At 37.5% G+C, this 24,368-nt stretch overlaps 1 long non-coding RNA gene across 1 annotated transcript in view; it reads left to right on the forward strand.

The window, feature by feature from the left end:
• Nucleotides 1–4,283, forward strand: part of LOC109549748 (uncharacterized) — a 339,321-nt gene extending 335,038 nt beyond the window's left edge. The window contains exon 9 of the long non-coding RNA XR_012334133.1: nucleotides 1,585–4,283. This is a non-coding gene — a long non-coding RNA (uncharacterized lncRNA). The remainder of the gene's footprint in view (nucleotides 1–1,584) is intronic.
• Nucleotides 4,284–24,368: the final 20,085 nt, after the last annotated feature.

A 24,368-nucleotide genomic window follows, 5' to 3' on the forward strand; every position in this document is an offset into this window, starting at 1 on the left:
TATATCCATTTGGTCGATGGTGTTGAATTCAGCTATATCTGTACTGATTTTCTCCCTGATAGATTTGTCCATTTATGATAAAGCGCTGTAGAAATCTCCAACAAAAACAAACAAAAGAACTTGCATATTTGATAGTGAAGCATCCCTGTGCCTGCTATCCTAGGTCCCTGGTCTGGATGCAGTAGGAGCACAGATGCTCACTTCACAGCTGAGCCCACTGGGCTTTTCCCTTGTTGTTCTCCCAGGATCCATCTCAGGCCCACACAGGCTTCCCTGGCCCAGGTCCTGACTCAGCCTGCTTGTCGTTCTTCAGTTTCTTACCCATACTTCCCCTCCTGGAGGTCTCCCATGACTCCCAACATTCTCCTTGGAAAGAAATTTAGTCTTTCCAGCTTCCTGTGTCTTTTTTAGCTCTAAACATATGCATATGAGACTTTTTCTGAAGTCATTATCTAATTTTCTGTCATTACTTTTGTTCCTTGCTTTCCTTGATGACAGAATGTACTTTCTCAAAAAGGGCCTAAAAAATTTACAAAATATCCATGCCTCTAGATTAAGAGCTCCCTGAGCCTTCGTATTCGGATTGATTCATGGACTTATTAACATAGTAATTGATGTGTCCCCGAAGTGCCAAATTCCATTCTGTCATTATGCTCTATTGTTTTCTTCTTGCTTTCTTGGTTCTCCTCAATTTGAAATCAACATGCCAATTTCTGAATTGCATACAACTCAACTGTGAGTAATTTTTCTCTGTTTCTACCAATTCCCTGGTATTAAAATATTCCACTGACACATTGCTCTGCAATTTGATTTGAAATATCTTTTTGCTATCCTTTCACAAAAAGATTTGGACATTTCTGTCTTCTGTCCGTCTTACTCAAAACACGTATTAAAAAAGAAATATATGAAGTAATTTGAAGAAGAAAGAACAGTTTCCAACTGTAAACTTCAAGCTCATGAAATGATGAATCCCTGCTCTATAAAAGCAAAATAAAAATAAATAAATTTTACCCAAAAAATCTAGATATCTTAAGTTAATGACTTCAGTGCTTTTCTATGTATAAGAAGATACATGAGTCTGGGCTCATTGAAATCATTCCTTTGATATGCACCCTGACTATCTAGGGCCAGTATCCTGGTTTCCTCCATCCTGAATTCCCCTCAGGGTGCGCGACCAGCTGCAGTGCTGACGGCTTGATGACGACATTCTCAGAGCTATCTGACAGGCTGTCTCCCTGAGGCTATCGTCCTCAGTAATGTCCCACAATTAAACATAAATGGCACCTTCTAGGTTGTGCGTTCTTAAAAATTTGACAACAGTAAAGGAAGTCTAATATTGATGCCTCAAGAAAAGCTCACAGCTAGAGAATGTTGTCTCTTAACCCGATTATGCCACATGCACAAAATTGTGAAGTCGTATGTTTGCCGAAACCAACGCTGCTTTTGGAACCTAGAATGGAAGCGTGCACCCCTGAGTGCCAGTGCACCTGGAACCACGTGGGTCTTATGATAAGTTGGCGCCATTGTTGGTGACTGAATGGAACTGTAGTGATATAGCAGTAACTTTTGACTTTTATTTTTCAGGTTGCTTCTGCTGCAAAGGATCTCATTAGGAAGAAATTTCTGGGAGCCATTCTCCCTGTGGCCGTCGGACCATGTGTTGTACAGTTCTCAGCTGATGGATCACTGTGTAACTATAAATCTTGATGATCACATGCTTAGAAAGGTCTTTGGTTATAATGGACAAAATATATCAGCTTCATTCCTAGCAGTCCATAGTGTGCTATGGACAGATACACATCACCTCCGTTTTTGTGGATGGAAAGCTGTTCAACAGAATAGGAGAAGACAGTGGGTTTCTGACAGGAATAAAGCATAGACTTCACACAGTGGGTATGAATTTCATGGGAAATGACCCTACCCTGACAGGAGGAAGATTCTAAGAGGACTTATGGCATACTCATACTAAATTACATCTAGGTAGGCTACTTATCAAGACCTATATGCAGGACCCAATATTGTGAGGGAGCAAAACATATGCATAACTGCACTCATGCTATTAGTACACAGTGGCAACAACAAGCATGGTGGATTGTCCCACAAAACAAAAAAGTGGCTTTAAAAGAGATAGGCGGCCATCTAGACATCACTGAACAAGCTGAATTCATTTTTAATGAGGCATGACAGCCAGTAGAAAAAAGATTTTCTTAACTAGAATGAACAGATTAGAGGGAATTCTTTCTAGGAAAAAAACAAGGGATAGGAGTCAGCCTGAAAACATGATGAGATTTCAGTGAAATGGGTCAGACAGATTCAACAAATAAAGCTGGTTACTGCTAGGACTCAGCTCTGACCCAAGACCTCTGACTGTTTTGATCCAGATGGAGACCAAAGTAACTATGGGGCAGAGCCCCTCCATTCTAGCTGCTGAAGCCAAAGGGGTACACTTATGGGGATCTTACTGACCTTGGAACTTATTCTTTTTCTCTGGAAGCATTTGTAATTTTCATTGATGCATCGTGATTGCCCTCTTGTTTACGAAGAACAGATCAGAAGAAGACATAATCTGTAGTACGTTAGGAGGAAAAGAAACTTGTCTGAATAACGCCACGTCCTTCTTGTCACGGTGGGGCAGGCACAGATGTGGGCCCCACTATATAACAGCCCACAATAGAAACTAGTTTTAGTACGAGTCTTTAAACTGAGATAGGGTAACTGGCTTTGTCCCCAACTAACTTGAAACCCAGAAATAAGTGAATCATGGATAATTGTAGTGACACCTGTCCACAATAATAATATGGTATATGGACAAGGGCCGGATCTGTTGGAAAGGCATAGCAGAGACCTCTAATTCTTACTGATTGGTTCTGTAATGAAACTGAATTGTACCATGCCTGTACTGTAATACGGTGTAATATTGGCTTGTTGCTAAGATTCAACTACCTTATTTAAATAAGTCACATGATAATGATGATCAAATGTTTGGGGAGATGGGTTAAAGCTGCCTCAGAATCTAATACCAATGGAAGACGGCTGGCCTGAGGAAGAACTTTATTTAGCTAACCTTTATTCAGCTCACTTCTACACTAAATAGTTCTGCACAAGCTTATTACAAACTCAAAGGGGAACAAGTAATCAAATTAGTACAAAAATATGAAAATGTATATCATGGCTTTCTAGGATATACATGTTTCTTCAAGGCTATCCCTACCCTACACTCGCTCCTCCAAATGTTAGGTATACTCATGTTATTGCTGTATCTATTGTATTAAATAAACTGTTCCTATAGCTGTTATATAGCTGTTATATATATTCCTATATAAATGCTCTTCTAAATGTAACTGCTTAGAAAAATATGATGATTTTGCTGCAAGAGAGACTAGGCCATGGTCCAGGTGGGTGGACTCTGTAAAAAGAGTTAATTAAATTCCTATAATTTGGGAATTAAAAGAAATTAAAATGTTTTAATCTTATCACTTAGAGTAAGACAGAAATAGACATTTTTTCATTCTGAGTTAGGATTGAGGGTCATGATTATTTTGGGTGGGAATTGTGGAGACATGCGGCCGATAATAAAGATGACAAGATGCATCTTTCTGAGGAAACATATAGGATCCAAAAAATGAAAGCGCTGCTCAGCAGTTATGAAAAAAGGCTTTGTACTGCAGGCAGACTTCTAAAGATGGTCTCCTAAGATATCTGCCCCCTACCCCCACTATTTAATCAAGCGCTAATCTGGGTACTTCTGTGAAGGGATTTTGCAAATCAGTTGATGTTAAATATGGAGGTTATCTTGGGGCTTGACCCAATCAGGTAAGCCTTCTAACAGCAGATGGAGCCTTCCTCCATCTAGTGTCAGTGGGGGAAGTCAGGGAGATATCTGCTGTGAGATGAAGCTGGGCTCACGCAAGGACCTCAGATAAGGATCGCAAATCCAGCCAAACCCTCGACTTCAGTCTGTGAGACGCGTGCAGAGAATCCAGCTGACTGGGACCAGGACTGCTGACCAGTGGAAATTGTGAGGTGATAGATGCGTTATTTTAAGCTGTTAAATTTGTGTTAATTTGTTGCAGCAGCAATAGAAAACTAAAACTCTTTGGTGTCAGATAAAATTCATTTGTTTCCAGCTCTGGCCCTTGCCAGATTGGTAATCTATCATTTACTTCAATGGTAACTAACTTTTTGGTCAGGACCCCTTTGAACTCTTAAAAATTACTGAGGATACAAACATATTTTATGTACGTCGTTATCTTTGTTGATATGTGTCATGTTAGAAATTAAAACTGAGAATTTATTAAATATTTACTTTTAATTCATTTAGAAATATTTCCATTATATAATATAGTGTATTTTTATGAAAAATAACTATCTTTTACAAAACAAAAAACAGTGAAAACAGTAGCTATGTTTTACATTTTTGAAAAATTTTTCAATGTTTCGCTTAACAGAGAAGACAGATGGATTTCATATCTTCTTCTGCATTCTATGTGTGACGATATCACATGCCATGATGCTTCTGGAAAATTCCACTAAGAGAGTGAGAGTGAGACAGGCAAAAAGTGTCTAAATATTATTGTGAAAATAGTTTTGATCCCATGGACCCTTGGAAATATTCTCAGAGATTCCCACTTAAAGAATCAAAAACTTTATTTTTTAAATAATTTATTTATATAAGTATGTATACTATGTTTGTTATGTATTAATATATGTAATTATATTAATAATTTATACATTATAATTTATTTTAAATTTATATTTAATATAACTTCAATCTCCACATCTGTAAAATGAAGATAATGATGATATTAAACTATGTAGTCAGTATAAAGCATCTGGCACATATCCTGAAACAAAGAAGGGCTTAATAATTTTTGCTTTTGGCTATTAGAATCCTTCCTGATTTGTATCTATCCACCCTTAGTGCAGATAGAAGTATACCTTGGCTTGGGGGATCTGTTCTCTCTCAGGGTTGTCATAACAGTCTTCGTGGAAACCCACCTCTCAACCATCTAAATGTATACTTCACGGGGGTAGTAGAGGAGCATGAGTTCATAAAACTAATCATTTTAAGGGCGTGGGTACCGTAATTTGTGATATCTGTCTCTGGTTTATAACCCTAGAGATACTTGAAAATCTGTGTAGAAACAGAATGATGCTAGTGTCTGCTCTGACTGTTCCCTAGAATTTTTCCTCCAAGGACAATTCAACATAATCTTAGCTCTCTTCCAGAGAGAAAATTCAGGAGTTTCCCTCCACCTCCTCTTCAGAGAGAAGACAAAAATGTATTATATCTTATGATCTTTCTGGGAATTTGAATTTTCAATAGAAACTCAAGAATGTTTTAAATTTGATTCTAAAATAAAACCTATGCTCCTGGGGTTCCAATGAGCAACTCCTCTTTTATCTGGAATTTAATCCTCTGAAAGCTGCTGGGGGAGCAGGGTACTGTACTCATTTTAGAGGTACATTTCTCCCTCTGTGGGGTTTATTCTAGGTCAGAGAAGATTCTCTTGAGAAGATCCTGAGCTAATATCTCCTTGTGCAGAAGAGATTAATTTACCCTGGGAGGTAGTTTTCAGTACAGGTAGGTGAGATAGGACAGGACAGCAGCAGACACCACCATGGCTCTGTGGACAAGAACAACATCCCTGGGTGATCTTTCCTCCAATTCATACTGTACATTGTAGGCAGAATAATAGACACCGATGTCTCCCTCCCCGACTTTAGGGAACTTCTGCCTACTCTGCTGTGGGTGGAGGGCTCTTGCACTCCGTCAGCAGCTCTCTCACAATCACCTCCCAGTGTAACTGAGTGCTGCCGGTCTGGGCTAGCACCACTGTCTCAAAGAAAAGGGGCTCAGAGAATGAAAGGCTCTATATCTAGGAGTTGTCTCTGAATAAGGCTCTGAAATAGCCAAATTAATAAAATGACTTTATATATTAGCTAGCCTAAATAAAGATATTGATGTCCAGGGAAGCCTCCCTTGATGGAAAATAAAATTCTAGTAACAGTTACAGTAAATCTTTGCTGAAACAATGTAAGAGGTAAGTTTGCCATGTATCTAATTTTTTGGGAACCATCCTAGGTTATCACCCTGTCGTGATGATTATCAGATTTGAAATCACAATATTTTATATAAATATCTTTCCTATCACAGATAGGATAGAATGAGTGCCAACACTCCTGACAAGAGGTGGAGAAATAAATAACCTGCATAGATCAAGAAACATTCTGAGCCACAGGACTGCCCAGGTAGACAGAATTGCTCATACTGACCATGTAAACCTTTCGTTATCGGAGCTGTTATTCTTTTATTTACTCTATTGGGAAAGTGACGTTTTTGGCATCATTTTTGTGATCTCTTCTTCTCTATTCCGGTACTGTATCTGCTTAAGAGTTTTGAGCTATCTTCAATTTTATTTTCATGCTGATGATTTTTTAACCACAAAATGGTAATAATGGTGATGAAAAAGGAAAATTAAAAGATTTATTAATTCAGGCACAAAAATAACTAGACCAAAAAACTGACAAACACATATTCCTACTGAATACTAATAGACTGAAGTACCTTCAACAATATTATTGTCCTTTCTGTTCAGAGATTAAATGTGTTAGACATTGCTTTTTGTGTTCAAGTGTGTCTTAAGAATTTTGCAGGACAGATGTTGCTATCTCCCACTTTATGTAATATAGAAATATTCTTTAATTGTAGCAAAAATCAATGTCACAAACTTAATGCCCATTTATATAGAACCCTCCCAAATGCAGTCATATTTATGGAAGTGAAGGGATCTATGATTTTTGTCTCTGTTTCATTTCCCAGTGATCAGATCCTAACTGTGAACTTTTCTACTAAAATAGAAGCCATGTCTTGGTTAACTGAAGTGGCAAATAGAAGATAGTTAGTGTATGCGTGTTTTGAACTAAAAATGACAATCATCCATTTAACAAACACTTCCTGAGTGCTTTTTTTATCTAGAATTATACTAGTTATTATGAGACATAAAGATATATAAGACTTACCCGTAAGACTTTTTATTTGGTGAAAGGGTATCTCAGTTCAAATAAATGACATTTGGTATAAGTACCTTTTGATTTTTATCTTGAGGATTATCCGTATCTCATAGTGAGGAAATATCTCTTTTAACTTTTATATTTGACCAAGCCTACACATTTAACAGGTGCCTGAAGAGCCTCACCATATGAATCTACTCTAATTCCAAGAGTAGAAAAGACCCCTTTTATAGGTCATTAGCCTTATAACGGGGCCTAGAGAAGACCAAGCAGGCTGCCACTTTTCTCTTTATAGTAACTGGTAGTAAACTGCAATAAAATTCAAAAGAGGATGGCCATGACCCAACTGCAACACCCTTTCAGGATTATGCAATGAGAGGAGTAATAAGAACACTTTGCAATTGCACTGGTCTTTTTGCATGACTCCTATGCATTTTCCAACTCAATATATACCAGCCTGAGAATTTGCATTTACTGACACCTGATAGCCCCCAAAAAGGTATACAATAATTCTCAGCATTTTAAATGGCTGAATTCATCCTATACTCGTAAACATTAAAAAATGTGTGAACTAAAATAATATCCATCATCTTAAGAGAATTAACTCATAATTATCTGGGAGGGAATACATTGTTCTATTGAAACTTTACTGTAAGCCATGTGTGATAAAATGGCATTATATTTGTGCAACATTTTAAAGTGATATGGTATTATATTAAAATATTGTTAACTTGTAATTATTTAACTTGTATAGGTAAAAACCTTTCCCTCTTTTTGACACACAGAGTCTAATAATTACAGATGTTATCACCTAGGAGAAACAGGAGTTCTTCTCAAGCCAAAAACTCGAATTGAGAAGAAAACACTAGATTAGATACCACTTGAGAAATCGGTATCTCTTACTCTTAATAAGATAGATATAAAGCTGTCCAGAAAGGAAATCTGAATAGTGGTGTCAGAGTGGTTTCTTTCACGTGGAACCACATGGAACCTAGGGAGGAAGAAACACAGACAAATTTTGTATAAAATTGTGTCAACTCTCTCAAAGGATAGATAGCTCAGGTAGCAGGTGGAGAAAGAATAAGAGTAAGAGAGAATTCAGCCTGTTAACCAAATAGCTGTACACATTATAAGTCAGGCTGTACTTAAGCTTTGTGGAATATTAATTTCCATTTAATATTTTTCTTCCTGCTCAGTATCTAATATCAAGCTGAGATAAGAATGAGCCAAAGGAAGTTGGTGTTAAGTAGACTTTCACCAAAGTGTTTAAAGAGGATCAATGGCCCTTTGGGAGCCAGCATGATAGGAAAAGCCATAAGAGTGGGACAACCACATGGAAAAGGTAGATTTAGGATTGTAGAGTCATGACTGTCAACTTAGACATCCTTTCCCACTGGGGAGATGTCTTTGTACACGAGGGACTTTTGCTTGTTTAATTTCTGGACAACCAGAGATACATGCATACATACACAGTGATTGATTTGACTGAGCACATTCCAGTCTCAGAATTTATTACAGGAATTCATGAAAAAAATAAAACATATATGTATAAAATTTAATCACTGAAATATTATACTGCATGTACTTAATGAGGATAAAATATTAAATAAAGTAAGATACTTTTATTCAAGGAAATAGTATGCAGCTGTTCAAAGTATGATGCAGAGAAATATTTTGACATGGAAAATCATTCCTGATATGTTTGTAAATGAAAGAAATAGGTAAAATTCATTATATATATATATATGTGGATTATAGAGTAAAAAGGTATAACTATATATACAAAGCATTAACAATGATCATCTGTGATTCTATGTTTTGGGGTATTATCTCTTTAGTCTTTTAAACGGAGTTTCATAATGTTTTTGAAAGAAGCTTTTGAAATGATGTCAAAAGCTCATACAAGGTAGGTACCACATTATTCACACAAGGAACCAAACTCTTAAAATTTTACTCTCTAAATTAAACTGTTCAAAAGCCTGTAATTTTCTAAATAGAAATAAAAGCGAGAGAATAGTATAAACTGGATCAGTAATAGGGTGCTGGCTACAATATGTATTTTACCTAAAAATAAACTACTGAATAATATCAAGACCATTTTCTTCAAAGCTATTATTCAATTTAGTGAAATTGATTTGAGTCCATAAAGGAAGACAGTTAGGGTATGTTTTCAGAAGTAATTAAAAGAATGTTATCCCCTGTAACAATTTGTATACATTCCCAAATTAAATGCTAGCTCTTTTCAATGAGGACATCAAAAAATTGGTAAAAATCATAATAAAAATATAAATTATTAAAATTCAGATATTGCTTTATATGATTATTTACTGAAAGTAATCAGATCTTTTTGAAGAAATGGCTGTGTCCATGGCTGAAGTGGGGAATGTACAAAAAAAGCTTGAAATGTCTTATCAGAAGTAAGGAAGTACTCAAAAATTATGGGAACATGTTAAAATGACAAAGGAGTAAGCTTTCAGGGTTCATATCTAGGACAGTTAAGATGTAATGATAATAAATAATTGTAATCCCTTGATAAAAATATTCATGAGCCCATATTGACAGATAGATGAAAGAGAGGAAGAGAGAGAGCAAGGGAGATAAGAGATAGATACAGTTGCATAGAGATAGATGGATAGAGAGAGAGAGAGAGCTTTTCCATATACTAAAATTGACAGCCAATACTAAATACAAAAGCAATGAAGGAGTTGGAAGGCCGCATTTTGCAAAAATCATTACCAATAATTGAGTGAGTCAAGTAATCAATAGATGCTCAAATTAGTGGCTGAAAGCTTTATGAGGAACAGAATATTTACATATTAATTTTAATGGATGCTCCAGAAATTACATTAGGGAAGGAAGGAACGATTTTATAATGGAGATAGTTGGGAGGCACCATCTTCACAAAGTGATCCAAGTTAGCATCACCAACAATGGGACAAATTAACATCATACACCCACTCATGGATACACCGAGGAGGATACCTGTTTTTCCTGAAGAGAGTGAATAATCTGAATCGAAAATGAGGAATTTCATACAATTTCAACTCGAGGAGCAGGAGCACTCTACTAAAGAACTGCTCTATACTCTTAAAAAATATCAGCGTCATGAAAGGCAAAGATAGTTTAGTAACTATTCCAAATGAAAGGAAACGAAAGACAGATGACATTAAATATAATATGTAACCTTGGATTGGGTCCTAGACGGGGAGTGGTTGGGCTAGAGGCCAATTATATATAATTTACTATAAATTGAAGAATCATGTCAATATTAAACTGTCTGATTTTGATCATTGTATTGTGGTTAGGTTAGTAAATATCTTTGCTCTTAGTGAAAAAATGAGGAATTTAGGGTAAACGGGCATCGTGTCTACACTGTAACCCCAAGGGGGTTGGTCAAATGAAGGAAATTCATTAGTAATGGTTAAATTGTACTGGAGGTATGGGTTTTGAGCATTGCTCAAACTTTACATTTATTGTGGGATTATTTCTAATAAGGCAAAGTAATCAGCTGTTGAAGCTCTTGAAATTTTTCTCACCAGTATTTTTGTAATTTTGAAACAACTTCTCTGAAGAGCTTTAGGGAAGCACCAAGCAGCATGAGACAGCTATGATATAGCCAACATTATTTCTCTTTCATGGTGGCAGAAGTTCCTCTGGATTTATGAAAACAGATTGAACAACTGTCTTCATGATGCTAGTGGTGATTTTTATGATTAGCTATTTGTATAGATTGCAAAAAGATCACTGCAATGTCTAGTTAACATTCATCACCATACATGGTTACAAAATTTTTTCTCTTGTGAAGAGAACTTTTAAGATCTACTGTCTTAGCAACTTTCAAATATGCAGTATAGTATTATTAACCACAGTCACCATGCTGTAATACATCCCCTTGATTTATTTATTTTATAACCGAAAGTTGATCACTTTTGACCTCCTTCACCCATTTTACCCACCCTTCACCCCTTGCCCCCTGCCTCTGGCAAACACCAATCTGTTCTCTGTAACAAGAAGCTCGGTTTTTGTTTTTATTTTTGTCTTCTTTTATCTTAGATTACACATATTAGTGAGATCATATGGTATTTGTCTTTCTGTCTGACTTATTTTACTTATCCTATGCCTTCAAGGTCCATGCATGTTGTTGCCAATGGCAAAATTTCTGTCATCCATTATGTATATGTATGTGTAAGTGTGTGTATGTATATATATATATATATATATATATATAATTTTCTTTATCCATTTAATCTTTGATGGACACTTAGGTTGCTTCCATGTCTTGGCTATTGTAAATAGTGCTGCAGTGACCATGGGAGTGCACATATCTTTTTGAGTGAATGTTTTTGTTCTTTTGGATAAATAGAAGTGGAATTGCTGGATCATATGGTAGTTCTTCTTCTAGTTTTTTGAGAACCCTCCATACTGTTTTCCATAGTGGCTGCACCAGTTTACATTCCCACCAACAGTGCACAAAGGTTCTTTTCACATTCTTGCCAACAGTTATTATTTCTTGTCTTTTTGATAATAGCTATTCTAATAGGTGTAAGGTAGTATCTTACTGTGATTTATTTGCATTTCCTTAATGATTAGTGATGTTGAGAGCCTTTTCATATACCTGTTGGCCATCTGTATGTCCTTTTCAGAAAAAAGTCTGTTCAGATCCTCTGCCCATTTAAAACTGGCTTGTCTCTCTTCTTTTTTTTTTTTTTTTTTGCTATTGTTGTATGAGTTCTTTATATATTCTGAATATTAACCCCTTATCAGATATATGATTTCCAAATATTTTCTCCCATTTGGTAGGTTGCCTTTTCATTTTGTTAATGGTTTCCTTTTTTTGCAGAAGATTTTCAGTTTTTATTTTAAAATGTATCATAACGATATTGATTATTCTCTATTTTCTGACAAGTCATAAAAATTTTATTTACCTCGAGTTATAAAATTCTACATTAATTACAAAATTAAACATAATTAACTTTCATTTAAAAAATATATAGTGCCCAAAGCTTAAAATATATAATAGTCAACACGGTAAACAAATATAGGTATTAAAAAAGGTGAAGTCCAGATTGCTGCTGTAGACACTTACAATATCTAAATAAACATATAAATAAACAGAATTCACTTTACCTGGTAGAGGATCATTATCCACAAACTTCTTTGTTGCAGGTTTTTTCCATCATAATTTTGTCTAAATTGTTCACATGTGCTGCCAATGTATGATTGTCATTATAATTTTAAAATAAAGGCAATTCTATGTTTCTTCCCCTTTCTGAGCAAGATAATCATATTTCCTTGAAATATAAATTGCCACCAGTTTTAGAGTTAGAAACTCTTCAAAGAAAATATTTCTGGAGACGATCTCAGTGTCCAGTTCAGTGCTTCCAGTGCGAATTTAAAAACTGGCTTAACTGTTGCCCAGTCAGTACCTCAGATTCTAAAATGTGAGGCTGTATATTTTGAATAAGCTTAAGTATATGCAGCAATATCAGCAAGTCTTGTAAACTATAAAGTTATTCCAGTGAATCAAATGTTTATCTTCTCTATATAATCAAAAATCATATGGTTATAATATTAAACATGGCTCATTTTTAGGTAAAAATATAAAGCATTTCTCCATTAACTTACTTGTTTTACAGAGAGAATGAATGGAAAAATCAAAGAAAAAAGTTAATATTCTTAAAATAAGGGAATAAAAACTGCATTTCTAAACTATCATCTGGTTCAAAATCATTATTTTGAGAGAATAATTTCTAGAGTAAAATTTCACTTTCACACATCTTTCCTTTACATTTCTGTAATACTTCCAAGATATTAGAGCTATGTTTTTGTTGTTCTGATGTAGTTGGGAATACTGTATTGTAAGCTGCGTTATAGTAAAGCTTATAGAACCTTGCATTACAGTAGTGGCCTTCTGGTGATTGGAGGGTCTTCCCAAAGTTAGGAAGTTTCTACTAAGTCACAGTGGAGACAGATGCTCCCTGACAACCTGCCTACGCACGCACGCACATGCGCGCGCACACACACACCCCTCTGGACACAACGCTGGCATTATATGAGAGCAGTGCAATACCTCAGATATCAGAGGTCAAGAATACAGAGATACATGAAGTTATAAGAACAGACACCGACTGCTAGGTTGGAGCCAGAGAAATGGGTGAATGAACCCCCTTTTCCCTACTTACTGTGTGGATGGAGCGAGTACTTAAAATACAGGACCCTCATCCGTAAAATAGGAATAACCTTATGTCATAGAAGATTAAGACCTGCCTATAAGATACTGCGTCAGCACAGTGCTTGACGCATACACTGAGAAAATGCTACTCTCAGGTATATACTATCCAGAGACCACTGGTCAAGCCTGAAGCCTGAGGATTGTCCCCAGTTGTGGACACAATATGAAGAGAGTCATGTGTGTCCAGCTGCCCGGAAGTAAGGCTCTTTCCACTTGAGGTCTGCATCCAAGAGCAGGGGGCCCGCTCTGGGGCCTCTCACACCTGAAGAAGCAGTTTTGTTGGTAGCAGCCGTATACTTACTAGTTATCACTATTACACCTGATTATTATTGGTTTTTTAGCCTTCAGAGTCTTCAGAGATCTCTTGTTTCTTATCCCCAGCAAGGATCCTTTCATTCTTGTACTACATGAGAAAGTGGTATTTTTAAAGCCTCGAGAAAATGGCAGGGGCTCTAAAAACATCAATGCAGTAATATCTTCTATCCTGAGATGGTACATTTCTTTTCTTAAGAATAATGTAGAGAACCTGCTAGGTGACCAGCAGCATTTACAGTTGACCCTTCAACAACATGGGCTTTTGAAAATCCGTGTGTAACTTATAGTTGGCTCTCCTTACAGGTAGTTCTTCTGTATCCGTGGATTCAACCAACCACAGATTGTGTAGTAGTATAATATTTACTCCTGAAAAAAAATTGCATATAAGTGGGTCACTGCAGTTCAACCCTGTGCTGTTCAAGGGTTAACTGTACACAGGTAGGGAACCTTATTTGGGGTTAACTGTACACAGGTAGGGAACCTCATTTGTCAAAACAGGTGCTTCTGGGACACTTTCTCTACCATCTTCTCAATAAGGGCTGATCCTAGTGCCTATGGTGTAGAAGGTTCAATCCAGGGACAGATGACAATTATAAATGCACAAGCATCAGACCGGGCAGTGGGCGATACAATTCAATACAAGGAAATGACCTAGGCTTTAATGACCTGCACTAGGTATTTCATTCCCTCCTACTGGGGCCCTTTAAAGTTCAACTTATTTAAGATCTGTCGTCATTTGATCCCTGACAAGGCACAGCCTGACTGGTGGAGAATCAAGCAGAGGGACAGGGTATCAATTAGTAAACAGTTTAGTGAACACAGTCTTTGGATCCAGCTTCCTGAGTTCAAATCCAGGTTCTGCTACTTACCAGATACTGTGCCTGGGCTGGTTATTTAACCTCTCATTTTCTCAATTCTGTCATCTGTAAAATGGGGAGAATAAAACTGCACCTGCCTCGTAGGGTAATCATGTAGATTGAGTTAACTTTTGTAAATGCATAGGGCATGCAAACACATAGCAGAAACTATGTAAGTGTTTAACTGATACATGACATAGAATAAATAAATCTACCACAGGCTTGGCATTATGGTTAGATCAGAAGCCAAGGATAGAAAACGACATCATATTAACTTTCCCCTTTAATGTATACTTTTGATTAGTCAGTGATAGACCTTGGAAGACTCAGAGTTGTTTTTTTCTAGCCTTATTCTTTCATTTGGGGAAGAAATTATTTTCCCCACTTTATAGACGAAGCAGTCAGGAAGATTCGGGAAGATTAAATTACTTACCAAAAGTGAAAAAAGAAATTCCGTGAGAAGAGAGAAACTAGAAACTGAGGAAAGAGTTTTCTTAAACCTGTAGTGAGACAGGCCTTTGGGGAAGAGGCAATTCACAGCCCCTGCTGAAAGCAATTACAATCCTGATAAAACTCCAACAGTTCTAAGGGACTTTCCTGATCTCTCAAGATCCTTTCGGGATCACCCACTCAGCTGACTATCAGTTTTGAAACTTGCCTGCATTTTAATCTATTTTGTGAGTGGCCTAATAATCTTTAATCATACATTTCTTTATTGTTATTGCCTCTCTTTTTTCCTACAGAATGTTTTTACTATCAGGGGGCAACCTGGAGTGCGGCTTACCAGCAACCTCTCAATTTACCAGCATGTTTGAAACAAAACTGTGATGTGGGCACAAAACTATTTTGTCTGAGAAGTTGTCTTTAAATATATACATATTTCCCAATTGAATACAGCATTCCTTCCTATATTCTTAATGATTCTTACTCCCTGCTACTTTTTATTAATCCTAAAAACTCCTAGATCCATTGAATTGGCATTGGAAGAGATATTAGGGATCAACTAGGCCAACTTTCTTAATTGAAAACAAAAGCATCTTCTCAGCTGCAGCTACGGAGACTCAAAGAGAACTTTAACCGAATGTGTCTTGAATAAGCCATTATTTATCCTTTCTATGGGCAAGTGTGTCCTTTTCTATGTTCAGTGGGTTTATCTATTATTTATTTGTTTATTGTCTCTCCCTTTTCCTTACAGGCTCCAGACAAAAGTAAAAGTAGTAGTAAGTCCCCTTTTTTTTCTCTCTCTCTTGCACTTGGAAAGGAGAAGAACACAGAAGACACCAGTGGTTCTCACAGCTGAGTTTGCACCAGGATTACCTGGAGGGTTTGTTAAAATTCTGATTGCTGGGCTCCACTCTGGAGTTTCTGTGAGGTTTTGCATTTCCAACAAGTTTCTGGCTGATGCAGACGGTGCCAGGCAAGGAATAACCCACGAGATAAGCTACCTCAAAGGAAAATCCCTTCTTGACCATCACCTTCAGGACAGACACACGTCTTCTCTTCTGCCCCCAAACACCAAAGCTTTCCCTCCCCCAGGAGAGGGGGTGTACTAAGAGAGGGGTATAATCCAAATGCATGTTGCTAGGAGACTATCAGACTGGAGGGGAAAGTGCCCAGTGGACAGAGGGCTAAAGGCTGTGGTGGGGGAGGGTGTCTGGAAGGTTCCTGGAGGGTCTCAGTGGGAAGTTCCCTGTGGTAAGTAGGTTCTCACCCAGAGAAGCCACTTCTGATTCTCTGTCATCTGGCACCTTTTGTAAGGATTGGATTGTATCAATGTAAACTGGAAAAAGAACTGGTTGAACATATTTCAAAACTCCCTTAGGAAAAGGTCAAGACACTCTCCCCTACTTGAGCTTCAGCAAATTTCTCCAGGGTAAGGGGTAGGGAGACAGATCCAGGCTTGACCCGGAAGTGTCTTTGTTGGCTCCTAAAATCGAGTCCCATCCCCCCATCCCTAAATGCCTTGTTTGATAGAACGGAGGGGTGGGGAAAACAAATGCAATTTGACTGTAAGGTAGATTCCTTCTCCCCATTTTAAAATTCCTGCAGGTGGTATAGATCTAAGAAGGGGCAGGTTCTCTTGATCAAAACGATCCTCCTGAAGGTTCTCCTAGTAAGAGGTTATTTGGGGAATAGGTTTAACTTTTACAAACATCACTCCTCCCCCACCCCCATTCCCCACAACACCTAGTAACATCCTTGAAGTTGTTTTGACCGATGTTCCCAGCCTCAGCACTGTCCTTAGCAGCACGCGCGGAGCATGACGGGCCAGGACTCGGCACCACACCGACATCAGAATCAGGTGCTGTGATTTGGCATCAGGTGATTCTGATGTTCCCAATAAGGGTAAAAAAAATCCCAGTTTTAATCAAATAGCCAGTTACAGCTCTGTGGGAGCTGCCTGTCTTTTAATCTGGGTAGTGAGGAAACGCTTCAACCACGGGCCGATTTAGGCAGCGGGAAAGCAGCCCGAGGGTGCTGTGCTTACGGAAAAAGAAGGAAGACTGTAGGTGGGAGAGCTCTTCTAAAAAGGAGTCGTCATAAAAGACCATGGAACTTCGGTAGAAACATCCAGTATTTTGCTAAGCTTGCTGGCCAAAGTCACCAATGATCTCAGTCAATTATGGTCTTTGAGAAGTACAGCAACCGAAAACCTCAGCTTTCCCAAGGTAGCCGAGTTTCCGTTCCAGCTCTGAATCTGCAGTGGGGTGAGGGAAAGACTGAAGGTAAGTGCCTGCAACTTCTTTCACCTCCAAAATCTTCCTTTATTTTAGGGTGTAGTTTGTGTTATTCAAAGGGCGACCCTAATATGGCTTCTTTATAACTGGGAGACTGCTCTTGGGCGCTTAAAGGTATCAGTGCTCGGAGGATGTCCACAAAAGGGGACAGTGGTTATTTCATGCAAGATGAGGTGTTTTTTTTTAACTTTGTTAATGAATGGTTTGAATCTCTCCTGGAGGGAAATGGGATGCATTGATAGTAACTTTGGTAATTTTGCCATTTACATGGCGAATAGAACACAAATCTGAAACATTTGGTTAAAGTCTCTGTTTATTCATGAACTTAAAAAATAAAATTCACTAACACACATTGTGAATAAAGCCTACTTTCTTAGCTGTAGAAAAAGCTATTTCTTTTCTGAAGGCTTTCTCTTGTATAGCTGTTTTTAACTAGTTGACTCAAAGAGTCCTGAGAAATTTTCTTAAAAATGGGCTCCTACGGTTAGCATGTAACACTTAAGTGTTTTTCTTAATCTGTACAAACTCTTCATTCCTGGAGTTAGCTTTGTATTTTCCACTAGTTAGGATGGGCAGAATTTTCCCTTAGTCTCGTATTCAGAAATTGTGTGTGTGTGTATTTTCCTCCAAGGCTTAAATGCTAAGCATTTCTTTTTCTTTCCCACAAAGAACATGTGGATCATTAAGGCCAGAATTATTTTGAAAGTAACATCTCTGTGCTTAGTAGTGATTCCCTTATAAGTCACTTGGTCTCTCTTTATTAATGTCTCTCTTATAACCTTCTTTAAATTTTTGTTTTTTTATTCACACTTGTTTTCAAAACCCTGTAAATGATATCCAAAGGTCTAGTCCCTCAAATCCAAACTCTAGTCGTAGGCATTCAAATTTCATCTTCTGGTGGCACAGGTTTCATTTCTCATGACCTCTCATTAGGGTGGTCTTCTCACTGTTTAAATAGCGAGACCCCTTGTTCGTTGATTATCACTTCATGTCTTCATTCCTGTTGTTTTCCATGCTGGAGTGGTCTCCACCTCTTTCCTAATGACAACTGCCTGCCATGGCACAGGGCTGCCTGCCACCAGCCCTGTGGGGACCATTGTGGCAGTTTGACCCCCCAGAAACACCTCAACCAACCACTTGTTTCAAGAAATGGAACACAGAAAATACTTCTCTCTAACATTGGACAACCCTTCTGCCTTTGAGTGTCCCTAAACTGCTTTCTTACCTCCTTGCAGCCAACCAAGAGCTACCAAATGTCCTTAAAACCCAATTAGAAAGACTCTCCCTCTTCCAAAAAAAAAAAAAAAATTCCCACCATAGTAGAATGTTTGCCAATCAGAGACTTGTCTCAGTGTTTCCTTTTTTTACTGTATAAAACTTACTGTCCTTGCTAACAATTTTGTACCCCTACTGACATAAAAGCAACAGCAGATGAGTTTGAGCCTAACGTCTACAAATAAACAGCCTTTTAAAATTGTGCCCCAGACTTAGTTCCGTCTTTGACACCAACCATCTGAATCCTATCAACTTTTCGGAAGCAGTTTTGGTTTTAACCTCTCTGCAGCTCTCCAGCGCTCAGTTTCCCCTTTCCTGTGTTATATGCCCCACGCCCCCCCCTCAACAGCCTCACCCCCCGACTCCCCCTGCAGGAATTGTAAAGTAATAGTGAGGAAGTGAAGGGAGAGGTGCTATATCTTCTCTCTTTTCCTCCCTGTGTTTTCTCTCCGTCAACTCTCTCCCTCTCCCTCCCTTCTTCTCTACTTCCTTTTTCTTTTAAAATCTCCATATACCTGAAACTGAACTAAGCATAAACACGCAACGTCTTGTCAATCAATGTTTTTGAGCATGTTCATACTCATCTCCCAGGGCAGTGGGAACAAAGCCAACCAGATTACCATGTTATTTTACATATACAATATTTAGTCACAGTATAGAATTTTTAATATCACTTTGACATTATTAGGAGAAACTTCAATATTTCAAACGCTCGTGTAAATAATGTTAAAAGAAACTTAAACTTTTTAAATAGCCTAAGAAAACAATATTTCTGTCCATTCTAGTAATCAATTGATCTTTACCCTTAGTGTTTGAATAGTACTATAGTGAAGTAAGTATTTTTGAATGAATGCATGTATGAAAAAATGACTGACTGAATGAAGGAATACCCATAGACTATGCTTATAAATGAGGAAAAGGACTTGTAGATAGGAAATGTAGAGATGTAGAGAATGGACTTGAGGACACGGGGAGGGGGAAGGGTAAGCTGAGATGAAGTGAGAGAGTGGCATGGACATATATACACTACCAAATGTAAAACAGATAGCTAGTGGGAAGCAGCCACATAGCACAGGGAGATCAGCTCAGTGCTTTGTGACCACCTAGAGGGGTGGAATAGGGACGGTGGGAGGGAGATGCAAGAGGGAGGAGATATTGGGATATATGTGTCTGTATAGCTGATTCACTTTGTTATAAAGCAGAACCTAACACACCATTGTAAAGCAATTATATTCCAATAAAGATATTAAAAAAAACTGAAAAAAAATTGTGGTCCATATATACGATGGAATATTACTTAGCCATAAAAAGTGACAAAATGGTTCATTTGTAGAGACATGGATAGATCTAGAGACTGTCATACAGACTGAAGTAAGTCAGAAAGAGAAAAACAAATATCGTTTATTAATGCATATATGTGGAATCTAGAAAAATGGTACAGATGAACCGGTTTGCAGGGCAGAAATAGAGACACAGATGTAGAGAACAAACATATGGGCAACAAGGGGAGCAAGTGGCGGGGGTGTTGGTGTTGGTGTGATGAATTGGGAGATTGGGATTGACATATATACACTAATATGTATAAGATAGGTAACTAATAAGCTGCTGTATAAAAAAATAAAATTCAAATAAAAAATGAAATTAAAAAATTTTAATTAAAAGAATTATGGGACAAATGAAAATATAGTGTTCTTAAATTTTTACATCATGCAGAAGAAAATCAGGAGAATCTTGTTAGTGTTGGTAATGTTTAATGAGGCATAGGATTTCTAATACCTTCCTCTAAACTGCAATAATTTGGTTTTTTCATCCATATTTTAGCATTCTAATACATAAGATTCAAGATACTATTTATGAGGCTAACAAGGGTTTCATATTCATATTAACCTAGCTTTTTGCTGTGTAAAAGGTAAGAATTAATGATCTGCTAACAGGAAATTACTGGAAAGGTAACCTAGGTAGCCACTAGAGCTTGTAAGTCAGAGTCCTCTGTGGTTGTACTAGGTGTGAAAAAAAAGGGTTTCACTTCTGCAGTAAGTCAGGGAAAGCAGTGATTATTCTCTGTAGATGTGAGGTAGGATGGGAGAAGTTCCAGGAATAATAAATATTGAAAAAGCCCTCTTACAATCAACTTACAGTGTTTATTAATGCTATTTTCTTAATTAAATACACATTTTAAGCATGTATTACAATTATGTGGAAATTTAAATGTATTAGCTGAATCTCCCATAAGGTATATTCTTATATAATGTACAATATGACAAATATCTTCTTTTAGTCTATGAAAACAACATGCCAGGAATATAGAAAAAGTTTAGAGATATTGAATCTATTGGGAGCTGGACTTAGAAGCTAATATCAGGTAACTGGGAGCTCCAAGGAGACAAGGTGAAGAAAGAGGCATTTGAGAGCGCAAGTCTGGGAGCCAAAGAATCAGGCAGTGTTGTCAGGGTACTACTGCTTGTAGAGGAAAAAAACTACTGGAGTTTTGATTTATCTGTAAATATATGAATTTGTATAGAAGTCAGATGCCGCATTAAACTAAGTTGCTAAAGTCCTTAAGCAGACAACACAGGACAGGAGGGCACACCAGAACTAGCAGTTAAACCAGCAGCCACCATGGAGGCTTTTAATGCTCGTGCTGACATTGATAACATTTGATGTTTATGCTGCCATTAACTGTAACATTAGTACCTAAATCTTGGGTATCAGGGACATGCAACAAAATAGGGTGAGGGCCTTAGGATCATTTTACTACCTGACGGACTCAACCTGCTTGAGAAACTCTTAAATTATCATTAAATAGAAAAATCTCTAGGGTGTGGGATTATGAGATACAAACTACTATGTATAAAAAAGATAAGCAACAAGGATTTATTGTACAGCACAGGGAAATACAGCCATCGTTTTATAGTAACTTTAAATGAAGTAAATGAATGATTCTATAAAAATATTGAATCACTATGCTGTACAACTAAAACTAATATTGTAAATCAACTATACTTCAATTTAAAAAGAAAAAAGAAAGGAAAAACAGCTGATCAATTCAAAATACAGAGATTTGTCATTATAAAAAAATTAATAAATCAGTGCCTACAATATGCTGTATTTGCCCATTTGATTTTTTTTTTAGGGCTCATGTTTGAAATCAGTGTTTGATTATTTTACCCCAATGGTAATGATTAAAAATTAGACTTTTCTGCAGTTTCAGGCTTTGAAGGATGACTGTCTTCCTTGGTGAATGCCCCTGAAATAGGACTTTGTACACATTCTCTGTATCCCATCCTAAATGTGCCTTCTTGCTGAAAAATCTGCTGAGCACTTTTCATGTGATAAATAGACCAGAAACTTTAATTCATTTACATAGATTTACCACATCATTCTCATTACTGATGCACTTAAATAGCTTTTCTCATTTATAGTGAGTAACAGAGCTAATATTAGATAGTATCCTTTAGATTACATTTTGTCCAAATAGAGAGATTTTATAAAATTCCTCAGGGCCAAGATACATAACATAAAGGAGGCTAGTATGTTGAGTATAATTAAAGCCAACTTTTGACATTAAAAAACTAAACTTTGTTTCAACTTAACTGTGGATAATTATGCTACTGTAATTTAAAAAATCATTAGAAAAAATATATTTATTAAATTTTTGTAATTATCCTCTTCAATTTAGAGCCAGGAAACCACACCTATTCCTCTGCCTGATTATGTCCAATCAAATTTTGGATTACAGAGGTGATGTACGGACAGGGATTCTGTAGCTGATACTGTGGGTGACCTTTACATAACACCTTGCCTTCCCACTTCAGTGCACACTAGCCTGACTTCCAAATGCCACCATCTGCATTTCTTTGCCTGGGCAGGTTCTCTGGAAACCAGAGCCACTTTACTAGCCTATTACTCTGGGAAAAGGAGCCCTGTTACTTGGTCCATCCACCTCAAGGCGCTCATCCAATAACAGATACTAGTTGGTGACGCATATGCTACGCTGGCTCCAAGATTTTTCCATTAGGGTCTAACTTCAATTATTACAATTTTCTCCTTTGATCATCCAACCTTCAGTGGCTGTCTTTTCTTGGTTGTGCCCCTTTTCCATTCATCTGTCTACTTATAGTTCCCGAGATTGTTTCCCCAAAACTACTTGTAGTTGAATAACTGTCCCAGGGTTGGCTTCTGAAGGAACCCAAACCTAGATATATCTTTTAACTGGAGGCAATATTTAGACTTACTTAATTCATGATGGGAAAAGATATTCACAAACCCAGGCAATTTCGAACATGGATAGGAACTTGACATGGTGATTTTTATGTTTACAAATATTAAAGATATTTGTAGAAGTCTGGGTATTCCAGCGCCAAAATACTAGGTTAACAGAATATATTACATTACAGTTTTAAAAATTCTCATTGATACCATTACATTCATATGATAGAGGCAAATTAAGTAATGTAAATTGATCATAGATTTTTTGAACACCTTTATTGGAGTATAATTGCTTTACAGTGGTGTGTTAGTTTCTGCTTTATAACAAATTGAATCAGCTATACGTATATATGTATCCCCGTATCTCTTCCCTCTTGCATCTCCCTCCCTCCGACCCTCCCTATCCCACCCCTCTAGGTGGTCATTGTTTTTCTCTTTCTGACTTACTTCACTCTGTATGACAGTCTCTAGGTCCATCCACCTCACTACAAATAACTGTTTCATTCCTTTTTATGGCTGAGTAAGATTCCATTGTTTATATGTGCCACATCTTCTTTATCCATTCATCTGTTGATGGACAATTAGGTTGCTTCCACGTCCTGGCTATTGTAAATAGAGCTGCAATGAACATTTTGGTACATGACTCTTTTTTTTTTTTTTTTTGCATTACGCGGGCCTCTCACTGTTGTAGCCTCTCTCGTTGAGGAGCACAGGCTCCGGACGCACAGGCCCAGCGGCCATGGCCCACAGGCCCAGCCGCTCCGTGGCACGCGGGATCCTCCCGGACCGGGGCACAAACCCGTGTCCCCTGCACCGGCAGGCAGACTCTCAACCACTGTGCCACCAGGGAAGCCCCATGACTCTTTTTGAATTATGGTTTTCTCAGGACATATGCCCAGTAGTGGGATTGCTGGGTCATATGGTAGCTCTATTTTTAGATTTTTAAGGAACCTCCATACTGTTCTCCATAGTGGCTGTATCAATTTACGTTCCCACCAACAGTGCAAGAGGGTTCCCTTTTCTCTACACCCTCTCCAGCACTTCTTGTTTGTAGATTTTTTTGATGATGGCCATTCTGACCTGTGTGAGATGATATCTCATTGTAGTTTTGATTTGCATTTCTCTAATGATTAATGATGTTGAGCATCCTTTCATGTGTCTGTTGGCAATCTGTATATCTTCTTTGGAGAAATGTCTATTTAGGTCTTCTGCCCACTTTTGGGTTGGGTTGTTTCTTTTTTTGATATTGAGCTGCATGATCTGCTTGTAAATTTTGGAGATTAATCCTTTGTCAGTTGCTTCATTTGCAAATATTTTCTCCCATTCTGAGGGTTGTTGTCTTTTAGTCTTCTTTAAGGTTTCCTTTGCTGTGCAAAAGCTTTTAAGTTTCATTGGGTCCATTTGTTTGTTTTTATTTCCATTTCTCTAGGAGGTGGGTCAAAAAGGATCTTGCTGTGATTTATGTCATAGAGTGTTCTGCCTATGTTTTCCTCTAAGAGTTTGATGGTGTCTGGCCTTACATTTAGATCTTTAATCCATTTTCAGTTTATTTTTGTGTATGGTGTTAGAGAGTGTTCTAATTTCATTCATGGGTTTGGCATATATGGCCTTAATTATGTTGGGGAAAGTTCCCTCTATGCCTACTTTCTGGAGGGTTTTTATCATAAATGGGTGCTGAATTTTGTCAAAAGCTTTCTCTGCATCGATTGAGTTGATCATATGGTTTTT

Source organism: Tursiops truncatus, chromosome 9 (assembly GCF_011762595.2).
Source record: "Tursiops truncatus isolate mTurTru1 chromosome 9, mTurTru1.mat.Y, whole genome shotgun sequence".
Taxonomy (NCBI): domain Eukaryota; kingdom Metazoa; phylum Chordata; class Mammalia; order Artiodactyla; family Delphinidae; genus Tursiops; species Tursiops truncatus.